The sequence below is a fragment of the Callorhinus ursinus genome, unplaced genomic scaffold (assembly GCF_003265705.2).
Source record: "Callorhinus ursinus isolate GAN/ISIS: 27379988/994484 unplaced genomic scaffold, GSC_fseal_2.0 scaffold76, whole genome shotgun sequence".
Lineage (NCBI taxonomy): Eukaryota > Metazoa > Chordata > Mammalia > Carnivora > Otariidae > Callorhinus > Callorhinus ursinus.
Genome location: NW_027397138.1, coordinates 2550734 through 2575700, shown reverse-complemented (window position 1 = coordinate 2575700; position 24967 = coordinate 2550734). Strand labels below are relative to the sequence as shown.

The 24967-nt window shown below is 49.8% G+C and overlaps 1 long non-coding RNA gene across 1 annotated transcript in view; it reads right to left on the bottom strand.

Annotated features, from left to right (window-relative positions):
• Window positions 1-17405, bottom strand: part of LOC112840450 (uncharacterized) — a 70568-nt gene extending 53163 nt beyond the window's left edge. The window contains exons 1-2 of the long non-coding RNA XR_003212470.2: window positions 17366-17405; window positions 17081-17230 (exon numbers count right to left, since the gene is read on the bottom strand). This is a non-coding gene — a long non-coding RNA (uncharacterized lncRNA). The remainder of the gene's footprint in view (window positions 1-17080; window positions 17231-17365) is intronic.
• Between the last annotated feature and the right edge of the window lie 7562 nt (window positions 17406-24967).

Here is a 24967-nt window from a genome sequence, read left to right as displayed (position 1 = left end):
CCATCTGTGAGGTACTGATAGTTTTTACTCTGTCCCTTTCCTTTTCTTTTCTTTATGTGTCAACCCACTAAATTGATTCTGTGACTAAGGATCATGGGTGACAACTTGAAAAGCCCTGTTCTAGAATGCCCCATTTTAGCTCTAATTAAAAAAAAAAAAAAAAGGAAGTTCTTCCTTAGATCTAATTTAAGTTTCTAGGGCTGTCAGGTTAATTAAATTTGCATGGCTGGATATGTCCTCAGGGCAGAGGTGGCCATGTATCAGATTAGTGAAGGGCCAGGAATCTGGGCGGACTTGCCTGCCTGTTAGCTGGGTGACTTCTCCAGATCTTGGCCTTAGGAGATAACACCGCTCACATCGGGCTTATTACAAAGCACCTATCTGCTGCTGGTTTCGTGTCTCTCAACAGAGGCACTGTGGGCACTGTTGCCCACAGTGGGTGGGGACGGGGACCGCCCAGCTGGTGCAGGACTTTCAGCCTCCCTGGCCCCTCGCAGCTCCCAGCGCCCCCTGGTGGTTCAGAGCCAACTCTGCAAGATCAACGGCTGTAGCTGACGGGACAAAATGCTCCACAGCCTTCCTTCCACCATGTCAAGTGATCCCAACCCCTTCATATCTTTTATGTAGGGATCAATCGTGTTCCATATAAAGTGCAACAAGTAAGATGCCTAGGCTATAACAGGGCATGGGCCAAGTCCCTGCCCCTGCAGAGTGTCCCATCAGGCTGTACAAACAGGGAACCGTAACCCCACTATAGCAGACGGTGTAACTGAAGTCCGGGAGCCCAACGGGAGAGCAGCTCACGCTGCAAAGTCCTGTCCTTAACCCTGTTTGCAATTCTATTAGTAAGAAAAACCACAGCTTGAAAATTTCTCATTTGTAATGCATTCAGATCGAGAAACCACCACCACAGCCACCACCGTGCCAAGACTCACGCCCCAAAGACAAGCATCATTGCTGGCACCCACAGCACTACTAGGACATCTACGACTCCGGGTCTGCCCCCTGACGGGACTGCGGCTCCTGGAGGCCGGAAGTAAAGTGAATTGCTCCACGTGACACGGCAAATACACAGAATTAGAATCCCCAAAGATCGAAAATCACCAGTCACCTGCCTGGTTCCTCTGGAACTTACCCTACACTTGTCTAGACTCAGACTTACAAGGAGTGGGTGAGGAGGATAGAAGGCCTCCCACGAGGTGGTCAGAAATGTAAGGCTGAGTCTGCTGGGTGCTTACGCAGGCCTTCTAAGAGGCAAGGCCAGAAAGCATCAAATTTGGACTTTTAAGTTGTCTCGGGATAATTATATAGTTATTGTATGCGTGTATGCTAAACGTACTGATGTATCCAATGTGAACAGTTAAAATACTTCTGTTTCTAAAATCCTGTTTTGGCATTTCTTCATTTTTTTTTTTTTAAGTGGGCCTGGGCACTCGAGAGTGGCTCTGTAGTTAACATGGACTTCCCAGAGTCTGGTTCCCAGAAAATGAACCAAACGCCAGCTACCATTCCCCAAAACCAAAAAGAATGGAAAAATCTTGGAAAGATTCTAGACGAAATAAGGAAGGGTTCTTTAGGGTTCTTTATGCTTCGTCCTCTCCTCACTTTGGCAGGGGGGGTGCGCTTGCAGGAAAGGTCAGTTACCACGGCTCGGGGGGGGTTGGGGGGGGAGTTTCTCAGGCCTCTGCTTTTGGAGCTGAGACCGGTAGCAGCTCCCCATCACAGTGGGTTAAAGACAGAAAGTAATAAGTCGTTCACTGAGTCCCGAGTGATTTTACATACATTGTCTCATTTACATCTTTTAGATATGAGGATACCCCAATTTCTAGGATACAGACTCAGACAGATTAAGGAAAAAGAGGGAACCCCACCAGAACCAGCCAGCGGGGACAGCATTGGAAGAGGGGGTTCTCTCACTTTCAGAATACACCTGACTTTAACTAAACACCTCCTCTGACGTTTTCTACGAAACTTTCAGAGGAAGCTATAGAAGTCTCAGGTCTGTGGCATCCCTTGAGAATCCCCGTCTGTGAAATGGGGTGACAATGGCTTGCTGGGGGTACTCAGTGAGACGATGCCTCTGCAAAGCACCTAAACACATATATTTACATGCCAGCAAGTAGAAACGACTGTGGGCAACAGCATTACTGCTAGGACTCTGTGAGCAGCTTAGAGGGAAGACACCGAAGAGAAAGACACAGCAAACACACCCCCAAAAGCTTGTGTTTTTACTTCTTAAAAACATAGAGGAAGCACGGAATACTGAAGACGGAGGAATATTCGCGTCAACAGCTGGGACACACAGACGAGGTGGTTCAAAGACTCCATTACCACCCGTGTTATCTGGAGGAGCTCACCATCTCGTTGCACCCACCCAAGGCCTCGCGCAAGAACAACAAGAAAAAAACAGGGACACGGGAAAATCCAAGAGTAAAACCCAAGAATTCTGTGGTCCAGTAACATCCGAGTGACAGCCTAACACAGAACTCCAGTTCCGCACAGAAGTGGCTTTGGGTTGAAGGGCCTGCGTCCCCAACACCCACAGCTGGGAGGGCACATCTCGCCTCCGAACAGGCCCGGGGGCTGCCCCCATGCGCCCCTGCTCCCAGCCAGGGATGTCTTCCGTCCACAGGGCTCCTGAGACCAGGGTGGGGTGGTACCAGAGGCCAGACTCTGCTCAGGAGACGCTGAGTGCAAGTCTCTGGCCTTGCTACTTAACACATTCAGTCTATGAGCGAATACGGCGTCACTTTGAGTCTTTCTTCACCTGTGAAAGGGACACAATAATGTCCATTTTTCAAGGTTGTTGTGAGGATTAATTGAAGTAATGTACACAAAAGGCTCAGCACACAGCAAATTGGCAACTGGCTGCCATTACTAACGTAAGCAGAAGCCAACCAACACAGGATAATAATTAAATTGGATTTCTTCTTGTTTCTTTAAGATTTTATTTATTTATCTGAGAGAGAGAGAGAGAGAGAGAACACAAGCAGGGGGAGGGGCAGAGGGAGAGGGAGAAGCAGGCTCCCCGCCGAGCAGGGAGCCCGACGTGGGGCTCAATCCCAGGACCCTGGGATCATGACCTGAGCCGAAGGCAGAAGCTTCACCCACCCAGGAGTGCCCAATTAAACTGGATTTCTTAAAAGAAAAAGGTTTCATGAAGTTAGTGAGGATCAACAATTTTCAGAAAATTCAAAGAAGCAGGGTGGAAAACAACGATACGCCCGTGGCTTCCTGAAGGTTTTTGAAATCTCTCCACCGATGGCTCTCCTGCAGGAATAGAAAAGTGGAGTATCTCGTTACCTCCAAACTCTTCACACTTTATAAATACACCACACAACCAACCAGAGAGCACTTGCTGCCAACCTCCTGGACAAACAAGTCCAACAGGATTTGATCCGGAAATTAAATGGCCGTGCAGCCCAGCCACGCACCGTTCAAAATAGATACCCATGACCTACTTAGTCTTCGAGTACTGTGCTCAAAGCGAGAAACAAGTGGATGGAGAGACAGGGCCACTGACTTAGCAGACCCTGCACAGCCCCCTGGCTTTCTTGTCACATGAAACATGCACGGAAACAGCAATGACTCAAAAGACTATCTTGGGGGTGGCGAGACAGAAACGCTAGTCACAGACATCCCACTAACAGCTCCTCACCTCTGACCAGCCCCAACAATGCATTTTCATTCATTTAGACCAAAGGCTACACCTCTCATGACAGTCGCTTGTCAAGCTACCTATTCTCGCCCTCATAACTGTGCCCCGAGTATGTGCATCTACCCCATGAAACGGTGGCTTTTTGGGGAGCAAGGCCCCACCTGGTTTATCTTGAGATTGCACCCAGGGTCCTGCACACTGTCTTAGCGTGGGGAGAACAAGCACTCCATCCATCATGAGAGGGTGAGCTCTCTCCCCCTCCCCCCCCACCAGTGCCACCTCGGGATCCCAGCCCACTCATATGCTTGGCCGCTCAAGATCAGAGGATGGAAGACAGACTGGTGTCTGCTGTAAACACAAGGAAGACAGACCAGCCCAGAGAAAGCTGTTGTGTACTTTCAACGATCACATGGCTACAAAATGATCTCCGACGTGACCGTTCATCTCACCAGGGAGATGTGAGTCTTGGGGAGGGCGAATCCAAGGACCTTGAGAGAGACACACATTCTAGAAAATCTCAGAGCACCCCAACCTACAGTACTAGGCAGACAATGGAACACGGTTCTTCACCAACTAAGCCACAGTGGAGGAGACAAGCTGATGGCCAAAGCGAAACCTGCTACTCTTCACCTTCAAATCCATCCTCCTCAGGTCTCTAGGGTTAGCCCCAGCCACTCCCCTCTGCCGCGGCACACTCAAAATTCCCATCCTCGAAACTTGCCCGACAGCACCTTAGTTCACTTAGCACTCTCCCCCACATTATGACATGTCACCATCTACAACCATGGAAGGCAAGCTGAACAAGCATTTTTACTACCCACTTAGAAATGAGGAAACTGAGGCCAAAGCATGTCGACCACACAGTGACATAAGCCGCAAAGCACAGACCCTTGAACTCCAAGCGCAGACTGGATGAAGCCAGGTATCTGAGCTGTAAGCCCCTGTTCTTTCCAGGGCGCTCCACTCTGAGCACCTTCTGGAAGAAGTCTAACACCCAGCCCTACCCGACACAGTGGCCCACACGCTTCAACCATCATCAACCCTGGTGTGGTGGCACCTGCGTCAGCCACAATGAGCCAGGCTGGTCAGCCACCTCCGCGACAAACACAGAGTACCCAACCCTAGGGACTTCCGGAGGAGAGAGGCACATGAGCGAGCCGGCTTTCTGCAATCAAGTGGTGAGCATGGGCAGGGTAAGTAAGTAACCACAGATCCCAACAACCACTAGCCAGAAATCCCAGAGCTCTGAGTCTCAGGGTCCTAGGTTCAAATCCTCTCTCTGAAACTACTTAGTCTCTGTGATTTGAGGCAAGCAACTTTGATTTTCTAGTTTTAGCTTCCTCATTTATAAAATTAAGGAGTTAGAAAAAAAGGATCCCACCGTGAATGTACTTAAATGCCACAGGACTATATATTTAAAAGTGGTTAGTGAAAGGTGAATTTCATGTTATATATATTCTACCACAACTTAAAAAAAATAGGTTAACATTTGTATTTTTTAAAAAAGGATCTTACAGATTCCTAGTGAGGATTAAATAAGATAGAGTGGCAAGTTCTTACAGTGTCTATCACATATTAAATCCTAACCTATTTATTATTTATGGTAATTTTAATAGTTTCTGTTATAAAGACAATACGTTTAAAAAATTTTCCTGTTATTCCAAACTCCAGTGATAATCTTCAAGATAAAGTTCTTTATAGTATTTCTCCTATGCATGGACATTTCTTAAATTTGGAATGTAAAATTTACATAATTCTATAGTCGTGACCCATTCTTTTCTGCCTTATCAGTAGTTGTAAAAACAATTCTCACAACAACATCCAGAAATAAAGGGGCTTTGTCCCAGGCGAGGATGAAAAGATGCATGAAACTTGAGAAAAGAACAAGGAACTCATGTTGAACGACTGGAGACACCTGCTTCCGGTGCCAGGACAGATAGACAATTATGCCAAAGCCCCAGCCACCTGTTCTTCCTTTCCCCATCAAAGTTCACCCAGAAAGTCAGCACTCTGGGGGGGCTGGCCGAGCAGGCCGAAGGCCATGCGGGAGCTCTGTGGAAGGTCCGCACATGTCAGGCTCAGAGGGACAAAGAGCTCATGTTCCTGCTGCCCCAAGGAGCTCTTCCTGTGACCAGGGGAGACGGTGCAGGCAAATCATCCCAGGACCCCTGCATCCCAGGGAGCAGGGGAGGCAGAAAGGCGTCGGGGAGGAGAACCAAGAAGGGAGACACGCGTTCCAACCACTTCATCCAACCCCCAGGTGAAAGATGAGACAAGCGAGGCCCGAGAAGGCCAGTGACGTCCCCAAGGCCATAGCAAGGAGACCAGTCCCAGTAGACTGAGCTCTCAGGGCCGTGGGCTAACTTACAGCGTGTTGCTGCCTGCTCAGGGCCCAGCAAAACAGGCCAGGGCCTGCATCTGGTAGATCCTGCCCGTGAACAAGCATGCCTGGGGCTTGTCAGTGCAGAGATGAAGCCCCCCCCCCCAAGCCCCCAGGGCAGAGGACAAGGGAGCTCTTTCGTGGGAACAGCCTGTCTGGCTCTCACTCTTAGGCAAGGCTTCTGCCTCTCGCAAGGCCAGACTCCAGACTTTCTGGGGGTGCTACCTGAGTCAAAACTTCCCGTAGTGTCTGGCAGAGAATGCTGCACCATTCAAAAGTCAGAATTATCATCTTACCAAACACCTTATTAGTGCTCATTTTCTAGCCAAGAATAGACCTCACAACTTTGATTGTGTCTGGGTGTAGGTTTTGGGGGGGTGACGGGGGGAAACGAGTGAATGGTGCCCAAAGGCAACTCCTGGAATCCTACAGAAGAGCAGCTGCTCCTGGCCCTGGGGGATTCTATTTCCATCTCTGCTCACACAGAATTCGCTTCTCAAGTACTGCTTCCCCAGGGAGTGACAGTGCCTGGGGCCTCCCAGCTAGCCTACCTGACTGGGCCCCTCCCTCCCCTAGCAGGTGGAGGCAGGGAGGAGGGCCCGAGATCAGGCCCACCCACGGCCCACTTCTCTGGGGCCCCAATCACAAACATGCCAGGCCCTTTCCTCCTGAGGCCCAGAGAGGAAATTAAATGTCAGCCAGATAAAGAGATTTCCCTTCAGCTCTGATGCCAAGAATCTGAAGTCTGATTCCCCCAGCTACCCTGCAAACCGAACCTGCACAGGCCTCACACCCTCAGGCCGGGCGTGTTGAAGACACACCACTGCCCGGAGTTCCTCTTCGGTGACTTCAGATGGCAGGCCTCAGTGGTTTTAGGGCAAACAAGAAGAACAGCGTGGAAAACTTTGCAGGCCAGTTACAGTGCAGGCAGCAGAGATGGCTGGCCCCAGGCCCCTGGGCAAGCACATAGCTCGCTCGGGCTCTCCACAGGTCCTTCTGAGCATGCCTCCCTGCCCTGTATTTTCAAGGCCAAATGCGGCCTGCTGCCCAAGGGAGCTGACTTGACCCTTTTCACAGCGTAGTGACTTTATCCACAGAAGGATCCGGGAAGCTAAACACACTGACCTCAGCATTTTCTAAATCTGCCGGGGTGATAAACACCTTCACCGAGGCCTAGCGTGCACCAGGCAGGCCTCGGGCTCGAGAACGAGCGGCTCCCAGCAGGCCTGACACACACACCGAGTTTCCTGGCACTCCCAGCCACCCCCCAGCCTGGTCTACTTTCTCTTCTAATATGTTTGTGGTTTCAGTGTAGGGAAGTGGGTGGGTCAAAGACATCTAGAAAGACCTAGGACAGGAAAGGGCAGTGGATCAAGGGTCAACAGAGCACTCACATTTGAAAAAGAAAGCACAGAGAAACCGTTGCTCCACTCCATCTGGGTGGGTGCACACCATCCTGCAATGGCCATCTGAGTCTGGAAAATTCCCAAGATGCGCTGGGCACTGCCAGACCTTCTTCAGTCTGTGCTCACAGCCCCAACAGCGGCTCCCATCCCAAGAGAGCAAAAGGCCAAAGGCCTCCAAAAGACTGGCAAAGAGCTACAAGGCAGTCCTGGACGCCCTCACCTACCTCCCAGCCCTCGCGCTCTTCTGATCTCAAACGTGCGTGCCCCAGGAAACTCATACACAGACCATGAACTATAACTACTGATTGTCTATCCCCCTTCACTAGTAAATAAACCCCAGAAGAACAGGATTTTAGGTTCTTTTGTTCAGTGCCACGCCTTTTGTCCAGGTGCCATCCACGTCCCTGCTGGGTGGCTCTATCCCTGCCAGGCCCCCAGACAACAAGCTCACACACGAAGCTTGGCTCCCAAGAATGAAGTTTCCTTTTTCCCCTCTGGACTTGAGTGGCTCAGCCTGCTTTGGAGGGCTTAGGTACAGCCTTCTTCATGCTCACCTGGTTTGCAGGAACCAACCAGCAGCAAACAAATGAGGGACTTCAAATGAACTTGCCATCATACACAAACACACAGGCATGCACTCGTGTGCGGACATCACTCCCTGAGCAGGGCAATTACAGGTGAGCAGGGGCATGAACCAGCCGAGACATCAACGGGAGGCCAGCAGCACCAGCAATGTAACCAGGCAGAAGGTAAAAGCACGAGTCCCAGCCCTGCCTCACCTTGACCTCTACTTGACTTAACCTCTCTGTACATCAGTGAACTCACCCACAAGGGCCTCAGGAGGGGCCACTGGCAGACCGATGCTAAGCACCTAATACCCTGAGGTCCTCTTTTCCTGCACCTGGAAACGGGCAGTGCGGTGGGGGGGGGAGGAGTCTCACCCCACAGAGGAGGAGAGCTGGACCCCATCTCCACTCTGAAACAGCCAGTGTGGCGTGGGGAAGGCACATCACCTCTCACTCAGGCCCTCGCTCAGCCTCCTTAAAAACAAAGAGGAATAGTTGTACTAAGGATCCCCCAACACTCAGTCCATCTAAAAAAAAAAAAGGGAAAAGGCCTCGGCATCGGGGCTTTGGGGTTTCAGAGCAGGAAGTCCGGTGTAAGCACAGAACATCACAGCTGCTCCCTGACCGCGCAAAGGTTCCCTGCCAAAACCTCCTGCCTTCACCCCTTCTCTATTCCCACAACCCAGCTGATCCCAAGCTGGCTCTAGTCACCTACAGATCTCCTGACGCCCCTCTTTCTAATCACTACACCATTCACATTTTGATATTTAACAAATGTAATATGCACTCATGGGTTTATAAACATTTATTAAGGAAAAGGGACACAGAGCATGGTTACTTACCAAGTACTTCCTAGGTAATATGCTGAGAGCTTTATAAACATAACTCTCCATATCCTCAGAACACAATACCTCACAACAACACCCTGTGAGGTAGCTACTGCTATGACACCTGGTTTACAGATGAGGAAACTGAGGCCCAGAGAGAAAATACAACTTTGCTTAAGTCACACAGCCATAAATGGCTAAGCGGAGGCTAGAACCCAGTTTGGCCTGATCCTAGAGCCTCTGTACCACTCCAGGGTCACTCCTCCATCACTCCTTCTCTCTGGCCCCCTCTGAATGGCAGGTAAAGAACAGCGTCAGCCAGGAATCGAGAGCTTCCCAAAGCCCACTGTAGGGATGGCCCAGGTGAGCCCAGCCGTGGGGGCCTCTAGATGCCTCCTCTACCAGGTCAGGCCCCTGGAACACCTTCTAAGAAACCATGGCTTCTCCCCAAGGCACCCTGCCAAGAGACAAACCATCACAGTATTCCCACAACAAGCCGGGACAAAGGGAGACTACCACACTGCTGGAGGAAAAGATTCTTCCTTCACCATATTCCTGGAGGCTCTTCCAGACACAAGAAGGTTGATTTTCCAGCATGCAATCTTTAAACGTCCTCCCAGTTCAGCTGTCCAGCCTCGAATCCCTGCCTCGGCAACGCAGAACTGACTGGTCTCAAGGTGCTGCTTACACATTGCCTCCTCGGGGGGAGATTCACAGAAACACTCCAGCAGGTTACGCCAAAATTCAAGTGTTCTATTAGAGTATGTAGCCTCTGGGAAAAGCAGGGAGAACGCGACACCACGAGCCTTTGCTTCCTGTGCCACACTGACAGCCCTGGCGGCAGGACACTCACGCCGCCCTGTGCAGAGTGTTGGTCCTTGAGCGCTCAGCTCCTTCACCCTCCAAGGTTACGATGAACTTGGCCACTGAGATCCAGACACCAAATGATGAGTCTCGCGGCCTCACCAATAATCAATGAAATGCCTACTAACCCTATTCACTTCTCTCACCCAGAAGGATGCTAACCCATGGAGCAATGGGCAGCCTCATACACCACTGCTAGTTTAAACCAGTACTGTCCTTGACAGCCCACGGTGGGGGCACCCCTGTAACAGTTTAAATGTGTAGCACCCTGGGGCGCCGAGGCGGCTCCGTGGGTTAAGCGTCCGACTGTTGATTTTGGCTCAGGTCATGATCTCAGGGTTATAAGATCGAGCCCCGCATCGGGCTCCACACTCGGTATAGAGTCTGCTTAAAATTCTCTCTCCCTCTCTCTGCTCACCCTCTCTCTCTCTCAAATAAAGAAATAAATGTGTAGAACCTCGGACATACCAATTCCACTCCTAGAGAACGACACGCATGTGTACATAACAATGTGTACATATGAAGACGTAATAGCAAAAGCACTGAGTTGGTTTACGCGTCTAGGAAAAGCGAAAAGCAGGCCAACTCATAAATTATGATATATCTATACTACAAAATATTTCAGAGACACATAAGAGAGAAGAGCTACATGCATGAAAAGATCTATAAAATACATTAGGTGAAAAGACAAAATAGTGAAACGGTATATAGGGTGGAATCAGTTTCTGCTTAAAAAGGAAACAAAACTACATGTATTTGTGTCTAGATGATGGACAGTTGATGGATAGGCAACAAACTGCTAAAACTGGTTACTTCTGAACGCCCAGCAGGGCTGCGGCCTGTGCGGGAGGGATGCTGGGGGGAAGGAGGATTTTACATTTTCTATCATGTAGTTCCACACTGCTTGAATGGGCGGTGGGGTGGGAGAGCATCGTGTACTCATGTATGACCTATACTTTGGAGCCACACTCTAAGGTCTCCCCAAGTTCAATTTCCAAGCCACGGTGGACAGACTGGATTGGGGGCGACAGGGAAGAAGGGAAATGTTGGGGGAGGGGGGAGGCCAAGGAAAACTTTTATAAAAGTTCTGTGGAAGCTGCCCATCAGAGGAACCCAGCCTGAACATGCTGGGCTCCAAACCTCACTATGCTAACACTTTTCCTCCCCTCACAGGACGAGAAAAGAAGAGAAAACGCAAATCTGAGAGAATTCCCTTCTTCCAACAGCAGAGGAGAGGCGAACAGAGCTGCTCCCAGGGAACCCAAAGCAGTGGCCTGGCCAAACTCCAGCCTCCCGCCTCCCGCCTCCCGCCCATAAAGGCCCCAGGAGCCCAGGGGCGCAGGGAGGCTAAGACCCCCCACCCACAAACCCCAGGCTCACTCCCTGGAGCCCCTCCACGTAGGCAAATGGCCAGAGCATCTTTTCACCCTCGTGACTGAAATCCAAACTGAACCAGTATACAAATCAGATGGTTCTGCCAACAAAGCAGCAACAATGTGGGAAAAGCAGAGATAAATCAATGGTAGCCTGGCTAAATATATATTTATTCCTTCTCCTTGCCAGCAGTAGCACTTCTGTAGATTCAAATGTTTGATAAATATCTTTTCTGCTTCCCAGTAATAATTAACAAACACACACATGCAGCTAAACACGAAGCAAAAAGAAAACCAACAAACGGGCTTTGCTTAGGGCGTAACATTCAAGAAGCATGCACGACAGCTAACATCCCCAGGCAGAAATGTCTTCCCAGGAAACAGGTACCCTGTTCGTGCAAGAGCCAAATTCAACGGGCCCTCTGTCCCCAGCTAGGGTGCTACCTAAACGTGCTCTCAGGGCAATGAAAAGTGGTTACATCTTGGGAGGGAAAGGGGTGACCATCCAGCAGAAAGCAGGGGAGCTGAGTCTTCTGCAGTGACTCGCGGCAGAGACAGCTGTGACTGCAGATGCTGGGAAGCAGACAGGCAAATAAAGGGAACCCCTGGCCTCCTTGCAATGAGGATAGAGCCCAAATAAAGCCGGAACCTGATCAACTGGCTCAGCCGAGCGAGAAGAAACCATCTAAAGGGCATGGGTATCATGCAGTCTGGAAGACGGACGCCGGAAGCCCAGGCAGGTTTATTACTACAGAGGCTGGCAGTGAAGGAGGGAGAGGGCATGAGACCAGCAGAGCCCTGAGGTGGCAAAAGAGCATCCTATGGTGGGAACCCGTGGACACTAGCCACCAGGACCGACCATCTACCCTGGCTCTGACTCTGCTTCACCTGAGTTTGGTGTGGCCCCCTGCCGGGTCTGTACCCTTCAGGCGAGGGTGGTCTCATCTCCTCCCAGGGCTGGCCGCCTCTGTGAATTCACCCACCACCACTCCCATTTCCTGGCCAGCCCCCCGCATGCTGGGGGACCACAAGTCACCCTGACCTCGAGGCAGACCACCTCTTGGGGAAGAGCCAGAACTGAGGACCACACCCCCTGGTGGGTCCACTGAGTCCATCAGGGAACAGTGGGGTACAGATTCCACCCCAGGGAGGTTTCCTTCTCTGAGGGCCTTTTCCCTTTGATGCTTTTCACTTGGTCAGAAGGCTTGAACCAGCATTTCTGAGGAATGGTGTCAGAGGAACCTGAATTCAATCCTGTGAGACGCTCCTGGAAAAGGAGAAATAAGGCTAGGAGACAGGCAAACAGAGGGGAAGTGGCTTCCAGGTTGTACTTGGGCACCTTTCCCTAGCTGTCAAAAGAGACCAAAGGGGCAATTTCGGTTTCTGCAGAGGCTGCTTTCAGTCTACCAAGAGTCAGAATGGGGGGTCAGAGCTGCAGTGGGAGGGGTAAGGAGAGACAAGCATGGGTTGGATTTGCCCCCTCCTTCTCTCAGCTCCCACATCCAAAGGGACAAAGCGCGATCCATCCTGACACATCCCCGTTTGCCATCACCACGGCCACGGCCACAACGTCTCCAGTTCAAGCCCTCATCACCTTTCCACGGGTGCCAGGGACTCCAACGGACTCACTTTCCAGTCCCAACTTCCTATCCCACACGGCCCACTCTAAGACACAGATCTGATCCCCTCTCCCTTAATGAAAACCCCCAGCCTACGGGACAGAGTTCAACCCCCCGCAGAGCACGCAAGGCCTCTACCTATGTGGGTACTGGAGTCGCAAATGTCACAGCGGACACTCAGACTAAACCCTTCGCTGGCTACGTGGATGCACGTGTGTTCGGGTGCCCACGTCCTCGGCTGTGCATCGAGGATAGCACAATCAACCAGAGCTGCTGGGACGATTACATCCAAGTTGTAGACAGCCTTGCTCCCCAAGAACCATGATGGTGATGTCTCTACCTGTCCCCCACCTGGCTCCAGAGTCTGCGCCACCTCTTCATAATGAAGGACTAGCCATGAACTCAGGGGCAAAGAAGGCACAGTAGAGATCTACACATGAAGGGACAGCGACATAAAAATTAGGCAACCAAAATGTGAAAGAAACCAAAATCAATTCATTATCAAAGTAATGCGAGAAGAGGGAAGGAATGGGGAAAGAAAGAAAACATCACTTTGGGGAGGAAATGTTTCTAAAATATATAGCTCTATGATTTTTTGGACTTCATTTGTTCCAAAGATTGGGAGGATTACATTTCAAAAGCTCACAAAGGAGACACTTCTTTTTTTTTTTTTTTGGAAAACTCTTTCTTAATTAATATCTTCAGAGAACTAAGAAGTATTTTTATAGGCTGACTGAATCTTAATAAAATACTCCAAGAAATTCTGGCATCAGTCACAGCGAACACCCTCTTGAATTTAATTTCCTTTCCAGCATACGACTTATTATGGAAACTCATTTATGATACCACCACAACCAGTCAAAATCTGCCTGGAGGACAAAAACTTCAAAGCCCCACAAGAAAGCCTCACAGGACAGGATGGAAACCGGCCCCATGCTCAGCCAAATCCTACACCTAACCGAGATTTCCCCACACCAAACTTTCCGGCTTGTACGGTCAGATTCCACTCTTCCATCTCCTGCCCAGCCCTTAGCCCGCCCTGCCCTCCCACCTTACACCGTAGCTCTTCCAATGCCTCCTTCCAGCTAGAAATGCCCCCAAACTCGGGATCTTTCTCCCTGCCCAACAAAACGAATAAAAAGGAGACAGGGCACAAAATGGGCAAAGGGAAACTAGCCTTACCCATCTTCAACTTTCTATCAAAGACATCCTTTCCAGCCTCTGGTTTTGTTCTCCCTCCTTTTAGATGATGGTAGGGCCTGGAATATTCACCATGTGCAATGGCCACTGGGGTAGGAAGGCAAAAGCTGGAAGAATTATTCATAAGTACAAAAATGTACCCTAAAAGCCTTTTCTCCCTTGAGGACAATTCCTACTGGAAGACTTAATCAATCCCATTATCCCAAGTGCCTGTGGGCAAGGGGAAAGAAAGGGGTGAACGCCAACCTTCACTGAGCACCCACCACATATCTCATTTAATATAAGGCAGTGATCCTGATCTTACGTATGAGGAGAACAGGCTCAGAGGGGCCAGGGGATGGGCTCAGGAGGTACACCGAGGCCTACCAGATACCAAGACTCACAGACTCAAGCTTCCAGTATCCCCAAGTGCTTACATTCAAATATTGCCCGGGCTAGAAAATGCTTTACAGTTTACACATTGCTTTTCATATACATTATCTCATTTACTACCGCTACCCTGTAGGAGAGCTAAGAATTCCTTTTCCACTATTACAAAAAGGCTATCTGGCTTCAAAGATCATCAGGAAGTTGCGCAAGCCAGCTATAACACTTAACAGTTTGTTTCCTCAGTGTCTGATAGGTGGTAGGGACGCAAATAGTTAACTATTATTAGCATCATAATTTTCACTAATTTCATAGTCCTAAGGGAAAGTAAAATTTACACACACAGACAAGCACACATATAGATACAGTACAGACGTTTTAAAGATTCAATCTAATTAGTTACGCCTTTACGTGTTGGGGGAGGATGTAATTTTACCCCTTCAAACTCAAAGATAACCACTAACTGCAGCTTCCAAGAAACTGACCAAAAAAGGATTACAGAAAATGATGTGGTCAAACCCAATATGGATTTTGAAAGCTAATGGAAGAGAACAAAAGGATCGGAGCATTTCAAGTTATGATAAAATACAAAAAAAAAAAAAAAATCGTCCTCCCCTTCAAGCATTATGGCTTCATCATTACTGTGCCGTTTGGCCCGGCCATGTCATCTCAACTCTGGGGTGCCCCTCAGCATCCAAACAAGAGAGCCAGCAGACGACCTGGAAGTTCTAGTCAGAGGCCGCCCAGGGGGTCTGGGGTCTGGGGAATAAGGGAGGAGTGGCCACATGATTACTTCAAGTTATTTTTAATGTGCTGCATCTAACGAACTGTTTGCCTATGAATTACACTCACTTGAAAGGAAACCAGGGAAATTCAGAAATGCCAGATGCAACAGGAATCGGCTCACGACTTCTCAAGCCGCAGGGAAAAAAATGACGGAAGTGTGGTGGTACAAGGGTCCCAGGATCAGTCAGACAGAAGTACAATGGCAATGAGAGATCCTGGGGGTGTTCTTCGAGTAAGGCTGCACCAAGACCAAGCCAACCGAGCAACCACTCCAGGCTTGAAGGTTAAAACAAAAGAAAAAATTCAGGTCCGCAGGTAAGATATACCTAATTTTTTCAAAGCACAATTAACAACTTTATAGTCAAGATTGCTAGACAGCCATGTACACTGATGGCCTGCACCACAACAGTATTCATGCTATAAATCTAGTACCAATTATTATTAGTTTTTTATTTTGCTTTGTTTTTTGCAGTCTTTCTTGCATCTTATCTGTTGTAAGTCCATCCTCATTTCCATAATTATCATCGGCTGATGCTGATGTCGTGTGACTGATCCAGTCTCACAAGGAAAAAGATTTCAGTCTCCCTCAGAAGCTGACTCTTGCCTCCACCAGATTATCTAGTTCTGTTTTTATACCCCATTTCAGAGAAATGGAAACTCAAGTCCAGATAGGGCCCATCCAAGGTCATCCTCCTTGCTCCTGCACCTAGGACTAGAACTAGGGTTCAAAAGGCCCATGGTGTGGGTCTCCAGCTCCATCGATGTCGCAAATGACCTGGCATACTCGTGTCCTGAATACAAAGTTTATTTGAAAAAAGAAAAAAAGGCCAACATGAGTCATCACTGTTGTCAAGGGGCACCACACAGGCTGTTCTAACAAAGCATCCAGCTTCTCCAGAACCACTTGTTTCTGCAAAACGAGGCTCAGCCAGGGAATAAAGGGCCACGTCTTCTTCCCCTTGAGGATACCCAGGACCCTGTGAGCAGCCGTGCGGCTGGCCTTTGCGGACCTGCTGGCCCCGTCCAGGGAATCCCTGACATGCCCTATGCAGAGGGCCTGGGGTGGGTGGGTGTGGGAGGAGGTCAGAGTTGTGCTTTCAGACAGCTCCCTGCGGCAGTCAGGATGTCATACAGGCCAATCCTGCTCACCTTGGAACCCCTACCTAGCTCACCCACTCAGGGATCCCCTCCTCAACTTCCCCAGGACAAAAGCACTGCAGGGTGGGAGGTGAACCTGATGGACGGGGAGGGGCGGGACCTGACCGAAGCGGTGGAGGAAGCAACGCTCAGCTCCCTCTCGCACCCCTTACAGGAACTCCCCATCCGGTCTTCAGACGCCAGAGGTGTCCCCAACTCTCCGAGCCTGACCCCTCTCTCGGGGTCTGCCCCAACGGAGGCGGAGAGTAGGCAAAACCCACTCCCCATCGCTCTACTCCGCCACCGGCTCGCCTCCGGTCCCCAGTGCTCGCCCCCCGGAGAGCCTCCCTCTCTCCCTCTCTCCTCACGCGCAGGGCCCCCGGCACTTGCCCACTGCAGCGGGAGAGCCGGAGCGCACCCCCTTTCTCCCCGCCCGCGGAGGAGCCGCGTCTCCCGCCTTCCCAAACGGGGCCCTCCCGGCCGCCCCGCCTCCGGCCCGGGACGCGCCCCCCCCCACCGCGTCCCTGCGCCCCCCGGGGTCCGCCCCGCACCCGCACTTCCCGCCCGGCCCATGCGGGCTAGCGGTCCGCCCCAACTTTTCCGGCGCCGACCCCGTTCCCGCAGCGGCGGGGATTCCCGTCCGGAGCCGCGACTGGCGGGCGGGCTCGCGTCCCCTCGGTCCCCGCTCGCCCCCGCCGACACGAGTTGCGCTCGGGACCGGCTCTGCGCCCGGGCCTCGGCCGGCAACCCGGAGCGGAGGCGGAGCTGGCGTGGCGGGAACCGCGCTGTCCCGGCGCGGGCACCCCCGCCCGGTGCCCGGCGCCCGATCCCCGCGGCCGCCCGCCGCGCCGCCGCGCCGCTCCCTGCCCACCTGCCCGCGGGCGCCGGCGCCGCTCACCTCCTCCCGTGCCGCCGCCGCCGCCGCCGCCGCCACTGCCGGGAATACGTGGCAGTGGCCGCCGCCGCTGCTCGCGCTCCCCGCCTCGCCTCTCCTCTCAGCGCCCGCGCGGGCGGCTCCGGCGCGCTGGACCGCAGCGCCAGGCGCCCTCTGCCGCCGGGAAGCCGAATCCTCTCGCCCTAACCCTAACTCGCCCGCCGCCCCCGCCCGGACCTCAGCCGCAGCCCACCCCCTTCGCCCTCGCCCCCCCGGCCCGCCCCGGCCCGGCCCGGCCCCAGCGCTCGCCTCCGAGCCGGTTCCGCAGGGTCGCGGGACCAGTCCTGCGTGCCGGGCTCGGGCCGCCGCCGCCTCCAGGGAGCCTGCCCTGACCACCCAGCCGCTAGGCGCCGCCGGTACAGGTCATCCCCGGGCTGACACATTTCCTTCTTCTGGGACTGCGTCGCCCACGAGGTAGTAAAATCGGAGAGGGGGAGAGGGGGGAGCCAAACACCACGTCTCTCGCGTTCACCGTTCTCCCCGCTAGGGCTAGGTTAGCGCCCTGCCTGGAATACCGAAGTGCGCAATAAACACTTGTTGAGGGAGCGAAAGAGTGAATGAATGGGTAGAGATTTGTGCGGCTCTCCACAGTAGGCTTTTAAACCTCAAGCGGACGGATATCTTGACCTGGATTTGTTTTTGTAAATTACACAGGCACGTGCGCGGCTTCGCTTGAATAAATGGGATTCACAATTTGCCACCTCAGACCAGCGCCAAAGCCGCGCAGAGCCCACAGCTAAATGTTATTCGGGGCATTTAGTCAAATAGACTTAGGTTTTGGATCTACCTCTTACAAGCCGGGAAATCTCCGGAAAGCTAATCTCCCTGGGCATGGTTACCTCATCTATAAATTAAGAATAATAAAATCCATGTCAGATGCGTTGTTGTGAGGATCAGATGAGATCGTGCGTTGTATGTAAAGCGCTTTGCCCAGCTGCCCCCGCCATACACTCACACGCCCTGTAGACTGTAGTATCTAAAATGGTCGCTCTTTTTAGTATTATTACTGATCTAGTAGTAGGAAAAACTACAGGCAAAATGTAAAAGAAAATGGCCACCTTTCACCTGAGGACAACCTGTGGGACTGTCATCTGCCCAAGAGGCCTCTCCAGTCCCTCCTCTCCTCACCACCAAGAATTAGCTGGTGTTGATTAGCTGGCTCTCCTACCGGGTTTTCGACCAGCGTTTCTCTGTCTTAATTAAGGAGCGTTTATTTTATTGCAAAGGCAGTAAATAGTTTGAGCCCGCCCCCCCCCCCCCAGCAGTCTACTGCCTCCTCCTCTTCCCTCGGTCCCTCTCTCCACACCTAGAGGCCAATCTTTTCACTTCTGACTGTCTGCTTCCAGCTCCTCACTTAAAGCAGCAGTGAGGAAAGTGTCCTGGCCTCAAATGGGACGGGGCTGGAATTCCAGCCCATCCCCCGTGAGCTTTGGGCACCTCAGTCCCCTCAGGGGTGAACTGTAGAGAATAACACTTATCTGTGGCATTGGGAGAGAATTGGTGACCCAGTCTCTGAGTGAAGTCCCTGGATCATAGGAGTGTTTAATAAAAGGCAACTATTGATTGATTATTTTAACAAGCATTTAGGGAGCATCTACTGAGTGGTACAGGGGCTGGACGAGTGAGGAAAATAAGCATGGGGGAGGTGAGATGCCTGCCTTCAAAGGAGTTTGAGTTCTAGGAGATGAGACAGGCGGGTACCTACCGCCCCCTGTACGAGGGCCGAGGGATGGGGGGACATGTATGCCATTAAATATGAAAGTAGCAAGCCTCAAGTTCCAAACTGGGGCACTGGTATTACCGTGTGGCTTGCTTGAATGCATTATAATTGTAAATGCCATTTTCCTCTAAATATTATGTACATAACTTCCCAAGGCCACTGCTAAAAATTAATGAATAATTTTATGAGGCAAGCAGAGCCATTTGATGTAGGATTCAGCCCCTTAATAAGGTGACTCCAAATGCTTCCTTATACTAGTAATAACATCTATATTGCAGCTTTGTGAAAGCACCATAATTTATAAGTTAAAGCTCCGCATCTTGCAATGCATGTCTAAGAAGGGAAGTTCACAAGTTGTTGCACTAATGACCTCTAGTGAATCATACGTCAGTACCCATGGCCTTGCTGCAGCCCCCCTGGGGGTGACCTGGGCTAGGTTATGTGACATGCTTGGGCCACTGGGACATAAGCAAACATGGAAAAAGCAGAGACGACTGATGAGCCCTTGTGCCTTGTGCTTGCTGTCTCGGGATGCCGTGAAGGAAGTGAAAACAGGTGATGGTGAGGATAGGTCTGTGGAAGACACACCATGCTGGGTCCCTGTGCGACCCTGGGAAGGGGACAAGGACTCACACTCAGGATAGAGGAGGAAACACTGCCTGGTGCCTCAGCGATGTGCCCTGTTGTGCAGTGCTGGGCCAGGGATAAACAATATCGGCCGTGAAACAGGAGGGGGAGGCCTCCAACAGGGAAGTCTGAGGGCCTCAGAGCGTTTGCAGAAGAACCCTCAGAACCCAAACTGGGTTTGTGGCCTGGCTGCCGCTGCTAGGAACTGAGGTCGGTGGTGTTCATAAATCTGCTCCCTGGGCCCCGTGCATGCCTGCTGAGTGGTGTCTACAGCAGAGGTCCCAGGCTCATCTGCTTGCAGGGGGCGGGGTCTGTGGAGAGGTTTTGGCCGTTCAGGGGCAACCCAAGAGTCATAAGAGCAATGCAAAGCTAAATGTTTTTCTCTCTTTTATCAGTGACTATTATATTTGTGATAGTTGGGGCTTGGGGGGGTTGATTTTGGTCATTTTTTGGCAAAATGGAAAGTTGGCAACCTCAGTTTCACCCCCAACCGTTTTTGTACCGGTACTGGTCCGTGCAACCTGGAAGTGTGTGTCCTTACACGCACATGCACGTGTGTATTGAGATGAGACTTTCTTAGGTCACCAAACACTGTTCTAGCAAAGGAAAGCCACTTAACCCTAAGAAGAGATACTGTTTTTAGTCCCTGTTAACAAGGGGGAAACTGAGACCTCAAACATTTAAGTAAGGCCTAGCTGAATACAGAGGTCAAACCTTTAGGTGTGAGTTGAACTTCAATCTGATACAAATTCCCAGAAGCCTGACCTTCTGGAAAGACTTTTTTTAGAACTAGGCAAGGGGCGAAATTTATCTTCCCTAATCCTCGAGGGGAAAATACCCAACTTCGTATACTTGAGGAGGAGTAGAGCATTAAGCCCCAGACATTTGCATTTCCACTAGAAGCTAGCCTACCCATTCCATCCACTTAGCTAGAATTTGAATTCTTCAGAGAAAACTACTGCATAAGTATCGAGTATTAGAATAAAAATGTGTTTTTCTTACTGGTAGTAATGTCAAATGTATTTTTTAAACAAAGACTCTGAACACAATTATACTTACTCAATTCTACGGTAAAGGTAGCCTTGCCCACTTCCAGAATGCTAGAAAACCCCGTCTAAGGAAAAGTTTAAAGATCTCTGTTTTCATTTGTACAGAGGTACTGGAGCACTCATGAAAAGTTCAACCAGGATCTTCATGCTCACTGCCTCCGGTTTTGTGAAATTTAAGTCTGCAGCTAAAGGAGGGGAAGGACTCCCTACATCTTCCCGCTTCCAGCAACTGGAGCAAACTCCCAAGCCAAGAACACCAGTGGATTCTTTCAATTCAATTTCTTCACAACTTTCTCCCTGCCTGCAAATGTTAAGTTTCTATTTCAGGAGAAAGAAGAGCTTCATTAACTTGCCTGTCTTCAGGCTTCTCTAATTCCTTTAGAGTTTCATTTTTTTAATTTTGGTTTGGTTTGGTTTGGTGTTTGCTTGGGAAAATGAGACCACACTAACACCACCACCCCCCCTCCAGAGTCCCATTAAATGCAGAACAGTCCACATGGGCAGGATGGAAGCTCAGCTTTGTTCCATAGGTTGTAAATCGTCCACTTCAGGTTTTAAATTCCAAACCGAAAAGCAGAACTTCTTAATTATCTTAGCTCTCAGATCCATAATCTCAAGATCTTCGTCAATGCCTCCTAGTTCAGCTGTCCCTTTTGGTCTGGCACACTTCTAACATCAAAAGGTGTTTCTGAAAAACTGCGTCCTTGTCCCCAGTTGAGCTTCATCATTATCAGAAAGCACTGGTATGGGGCGCCTGGGTGGCTCAGATGGTTAAGCGTCTGCCTTCGGCTCAGGTCATGATCCCAGGGTCCGGGTCCCGCATCGGGCTCCCTGCTCCTTGGGAGCCTGCTTCTCCCTCTGCCTCTCTCTCTCTCTCTCTCTCTCTCTCTCTGTCTCTCATGAATAAATAAATAAAATCTTAAAAAAAAAAAAAGAAAGCACTGGTATGGTTTCTAGCCCATACTTAACTCTTCAATCAGTCCACACATATTTACTGAGCACCTTGTATGTGCAGGCAGCATACTGAACTTTGTGGGTACAGAGGCAAGCAAAAAGACACGGTCCTTTCCCTCCCTAGAGAAGCTCACAGACCAGTGGAGAGAAAAATAAATATATAATTACAGATTCTGCTTAGTGTTTTGAAGGAGAAGACCAAGGTACTCTTAGAGAGTTTAGTAGAGAGACCTAGTTTTAAATTGAGAGGTCTGGGAAGATCTTTCTGGAAGTGACCATTAAGCAGAGGCTTGAGAGATGAATGGCTGTTGGCCCAGTGAGAAGCCCATTGGGTCCATGGCTCTCCTCACCCGCGGCTTCTGCCTCTCTTAGATAATGACCAAGATGTGTAACTTCTCAGAGCCTCTCATTCCTCTCAGAGAAGGGTCCTGGAAGCCCTGTTTCCACACAGGCACAGGGCGGGGACAGCCCAGGGTCGGCCTCCTCCACTCAGCCCGCACTCTGCTCTCTGAATGCCTGACTCCCCTTCGCAGCACTACGGTTAGCCTTGCAAGTGAATATGACTTAGGTTAGCAGTGCAGGTGAGTCTCTTACCCGCTTCCTGCATTTGTGTGCAGTCTCTACATCCAAGCTGTAAACTTCTGGAGAGCAGATGGCTCTGTATTAATCTCCTATTGTAATGCTCACTGTGCCTGGAAGAGAGCTTGGCTAGTAGCTACTGCACTCATTCGGTGGGATTGTATTGTATCTCTGCATTCAGTGGTGCGACAAACATCTGATGTGAAATCACAGCCAAATTAGGTAAAATCTGCGTTGGAAAAGGGAAAAGAAGCTGGCATGAAGTGCCTAGGTGTGGATGTGTTCCTTGACGCTTCGAGGCATCACCTTGAATGGCTTTGACTCTGTTAGGCCACACTTCCTCAGTTCTAAGACTCCTCCACGGTAGGATGCAACATGGATTTAACTACAGTTTACCTTCCTGAGAGTGAGGAGGAAGGCAGGGGGGCTTTTTTCAATGTATGCACATATTGAGAGGCATTTTATGATTTCAGAAGCATCAGAATGTTCCCAGAAAGTATGTCTTAGAATAAGGAAGAAAAAAAAAATCAGGGACGGCTGGGTGGCTCAGTCAGTGAAGCGTCTGCCTTCGGCTCAGGTCATGATCTCAGGGTCCTGGGATGGAGTTCCATGTGGGGCTCCCTGCTCAGCGGGGAGTCGGCTTCTTCCTCTCCCTCTACCCCTCCCCCCACTCATGCTTGCCTGCTCTCTCTCAAATATATAAATAAAATCTTTAAAACAGTATCATCACTTCTTTTCATGGGATGTAACCTAAACTTTCCCTTTTGCCTGCCCCCTGTCCACACTATTATCTTTTCTCTTTCTTTTCTTTTTCTTTTTCTTTAAAACCAATTTTTTTTGGTAATAGTGCCTAAGATTCCTTCTGACAAATTATTCTTCCTCATTAGATAGAGTCTGCTCAAGTATTTCGTCAAGGTGACTAGCTTTTCCTTAGTGAAGGGAAGGGCACCTGACCCAACTCAGGCCACTCAGACATGAACAGAACGTGGGACGATGATCAGAATGTCAAAAGCATGGTCATGGATGGAGCTTACTCATCCCGGATGTCAGATGCAGATAAGACTGTCCAGAAGCTTCTCCCATAAAGACCCTTTAAAACTGCCCGGTTCCAGAGTTAGCTTCTGTTATTTATAGTCAAAGAATGCTAAGTGGTTCAGTGCCCTTAACCGTTGGTACGTCTAGAACTGGAGTTTTTAACCTGGTGTCCAGTGGCTTGGAAATGGTCTATGGATGGGCACGCAGGACAAACATGATACAATTTTTGTATCTGTAGACAAATACTTTTTTTTTTTTTTTTTTTGGTGAGAAGGTCTGCAGACAGTTTTTGTAGATTCTCAGAGGGATCCGTGGCTGAAAATAGATTAGAAACCATCGATCCCAGAGCAAGGGTTCTTAACTAAGGTCTATGAGTGAACTGGGGTGGAGGAAAATTATGTCTTTGTTTTCACAAACGTACATTCACGTTCCGTTTAATTATGAACACAAGCAACGAGCTACAGTATTGTTAGCAATACCTGTGACTTTGCCACCAGTAGAAATCAGATATTTTCATATCACATTATAGTGTCGCAGACATCTCAAAATATAATTTACACCTCTCACTACTTTAAAATTACAGTGTTATTAGACCCACGGCTAGGTCTTGCTATTGAATGTGTTAATAAAGAAGCATATATAATTATTTGACCACCCGGTATTTATAACTGCATCTCAATAGAATTGGTTCCCTTTACAATCCCGTATGCTTTATTTTATTCAGATCATTGTTCTGAGAAGAGGTCCAAGAGCTTCGTCGGACTGCCAAGAGGTCAGTGATACAAAAAGTTTAATAGCCCCCTTAGGGAAAACTTAGTAGGCCGGTCTCCTAGCCTTACCTATATTGAGTCAAGAAAGCTAGGCTCTGTCCTATGCCCCCCCGCCTTTCTACAACTCGACATATTGGCTCCCAGCATCGCAACCTCTGAATTCTGCCAAAGCAGCAGGCATTGCTGGCGGCCCAGAGAAACACACGGGCTCCTGTGCATCATAGGAAAGGAACAAAAGCAAAATAAATAAGGAAATAAATTTTTTAAAGGAAGAGAAAGAGATCTGGAATAGGTAAATCCTTAGGGACAGAAAGCTGATTAGTCGTGGCCAGGGGCTGGAGGGAGGGGACATGAGGAGGGACTGCTTAATGAGGAGCAGGATTGCTTAATGGATGCAGGGTTTCCTTTGGGGGTGATGAGACTGTTCCGGAAGTCCGTGGAGGTGCTGTTACGCAGCACGGCACTGCAAGTGTACTAAATGCCATTGAATTACAAAACGGTTAAAGGGTTAATTTTATATTACATGAATTCCATCTCAATAAAACATAACATAAAGTAATAAATAAGAGGAAACTCCATTATACATTCACCTGGGAGTTCAAGGTCCTATTTAGGGGAATAAAGAAAATAGAAAATAGATCCCAAGGTTTTATGATCTTTTGTTTCCCTCTCTCCCCCCCCCACTCTACCCTCGCCACCCCCCCGTTGCTCATGGACACTGCAATTTTCAATCACTTATGAAATTGCTAATGTGTACTTTAGCCTACACATTAAATTCCGGTTTGCACTTCTGCATATTAAAACACACCACTAAATACTCATCTGACAAGCTATATTTTAAACTTCAAACAAGGTTTTATTGTGCCTGGATGCATTTTAATATACCTACTAAATTTTAGCTGGAGTGAAAAATGGCTGGCAACGATGATTGATAAAGGAGGGTAGAGTCCCTCCCTTTCTATCCCACACATTCGGCTTCCGCTTGGGGGACCAGGGATTGGCAACCCCCACTGCTTGAGAGCTCCAGAGAGCTTTCCAGAAAAGATTTCAGACATGATCTTATTGCCTGAAGCAGGGCGTGAGGGGGATCACCGCAAGCCTTCCCATTCCAGTAACT